The sequence below is a fragment of the Grammomys surdaster genome, unplaced genomic scaffold, assembly GCF_004785775.1.
Source record: "Grammomys surdaster isolate TR1022 unplaced genomic scaffold, NIH_TR_1.0 146, whole genome shotgun sequence".
Classification (NCBI taxonomy): Eukaryota; Metazoa; Chordata; class Mammalia; order Rodentia; family Muridae; genus Grammomys; species Grammomys surdaster.
The window spans coordinates 4,068,631-4,071,219 of record NW_021604604.1 but is presented as its reverse complement, the minus strand read 5'-3'; the positions used below and the strand labels follow the sequence as shown (position 1 = coordinate 4,071,219).

Sequence of the window (2,589 nt, the reverse complement as noted above, 5' to 3'; positions counted from 1 at the left end):
CAGCCTCTGTTACCTGAGAGAAGGTCAGCCTTCTCTCTTTATTTCTTGGCCTCGAAATCCCATTAACCACTCCACAGGAAGAAGATATTTAGAAACTTAGGATCAAATTGAAAGCTACCACTTATGAGAGGCAATCCCGAGTACGTCTTACAAAATCGTCTGGATGAGGGTTTATGTGGTTGATTCCTGAAACACCAGCCTTGGGAAAGGACTCCCTGGACGCCAGGATTCACGGCCTGACTCTAGGCCTTGTCTTTTTCCTCCATAGTTTGCCTGGCCTGTTCCAATCTACCTGTATTTTCAGTCTTCCCCCTTCCGATGAAATGCTAACAAACTGTTCCTGAACCTAGAGACCCCGATTCATGTGAAGATTCCACCTCCCCACACGAATTTCATTTGAATCAAATCGAGCAACACGTGAACATGTAACTTAATATGTAATCTAATAATGCTCTTTTACATTCTACAAAGTTTCTAGACTCCCTGCATGACAGTGGGAGCAAGATATTAATGAAACTTCATGTAAAGAAATTAAAACGTCACTTTTGGTTTTAAATTAAGTAATTAAGTCACTACTCTGGAGGTGGCCAGTGCGGCAGCGAGGAGCATCGCTTCGTGCCTGACCTAAGTTCAAACCTAACTGTGACTTCAGGCAAGTGGCTCTGCTGTACTGAGCTCTTCTCTGCAACCTCAGTGACACTGACTGATTGCGACAATGTCTGGCAAGTAGGTGGCACTCAACAGCCACCAGACTTTACTAATGCTACTGTTTGGGCATGTTGCTGGCATTCATGTCTTGGAATCTTAAACCCACAAGTCTTACGGGAACATTTGGAGATGGAACCCTTGGGAGATAATGAGACCCACAGGAGGTTATGAGGGTGACTTCACTTCCCCCCCGCCCCCCAACAAGGGCTCTGGTGGCTTTGTAAGCCAGTGAAGGGAGACCTGAGCTTACAAGCTTGCCTTCCCTCCATGTGATACTTCTTGAATTTCTGCAGAGGTCCCACTAGAAGAATACCCTGGACAGGCTATAGCCCTCTCTCCCTATCCTTCACAAGGGTAAGCTAAGCTAACCTTTATTTTTTATAAGTTACTCAGCTTATGAGAATTAGTTTCAGTAACATAAAAGGATAGGAATTAATATATAGGGGCTGGAGAGATGGCTCAGCAGTTAAGACCACTGACTGTTCTTCCAGAGGTCCTGGGTTCAATTGGCAGCACTCACATGGCAGTTCACTGTCTGCAACTCTAGTTTTAAGATATCTGGCACATTCACACACACACACACACACACACACACACACACACATATATATATATATATATATATATATATATATATATATATGCAGGCACAGTGCCAATGTACATAAAATAAATTGTCTTTTAAAGAAATAAATTAGTAATGCATGCTTACATATATACACAAAAAGAATTATTAGTATGTAAACCCAGGGGAAATAGAGAACATATGTGTCTATGTATATATATGAAGAAACAAAATTTTAAAGAATTAATCCCCAATTAAAATATTGCTAATGCCATCCAAAGTCAGTGATTTCTTTTTCTTCCTTGTTTTAAATAGACAGGTGGCCTCGAACTCTTGGGTTAAAATTATTCCATTGCTTCAGCTTTTCAAGAAACCTGTGCTGTGTTCAAGTACTTACTGATGGCTGATACATCAACCTTTACCTTTTTCTTAAAACTGGCTTTAGATTCCTGTAATTTGTACCCAAGACTGAAATTATTTCACATAACTATGGTTGTTTCTCCAAAGCAACTATTTTTGGAGGGTTTGGCACTTTGTGCACATGAAATGTGTAAGCAAAATATGAAAGTAACTTTACTTTTAATTTTTCTTGCTTTAAATTCTTTCAGTTTTAGGAATTTAAGTTTGAGACTGTATAATAGATTTTCCTTTCAGGTTTATTCCATTTTCTATAAATATCTAGCACGTTAGAAGGAGTAAAGTCGAAAAAGTAAGCGCCGAAGCAGGAAGCAGGGCTTCATTATGACAGAATTGATTTCTGAACATAGGACAAAGCGGGAGAATGATAGCTTAGAATCGGAGTAGGCGGATCTCGCAAAAATCCGAGGCGTCCCTGGGTGGGCTCGAACCACCAACCTTTCGGTTAACAGCCGAACGCGCTAACCGATTGCGCCACAGAGACTCTGGTGCTCTCAGTGGCTCCAGACGAGGCTCTTATGAAGAATTATAAAGGCTCTGAGACTGTCTTGCCTGATTTCTATTAGCGGAAATTTTACTAAAGGAAAGGTTCTTGATCCTTTCGAGTCTCCCTTCTAATTCTGAAGCATATTGGAAAACCGTGCCTCAAGATGGAAAAGAATTATACGTCACTACGCGGATTAAAACACTGTTGCTCCGCCCCCTCCAACCGCAGCTTGGAATGTTCCATTGCGGTAAGCTGACAGTTTCTAGTTAATAACCTTTTGTAAGGACTTGTAGTGGTCAGCTCGTGGGCTGAGTTTTCCTTTTGTTTCTGCCTGTGCGATTATTTGCCCACTGACCTTACTTTACTCGCTGAGCCTCTTCGAGGCCGTCTGATTGTATGCGTGTCTTTTGTG

The 2,589-nt window shown here is 41.4% G+C and overlaps 1 non-coding gene across 1 annotated transcript; it reads right to left on the bottom strand.

Annotated features, from left to right (window-relative positions):
- Positions 1 to 2,100: 2,100 nt before the first annotated feature.
- Trnan-guu lies at positions 2,101 to 2,174 on the bottom strand. Its single transcript has one exon. It is a non-coding gene; the product is annotated as a tRNA-Asn (tRNA).
- Between the last annotated feature and the right edge of the window lie 415 nt (positions 2,175 to 2,589).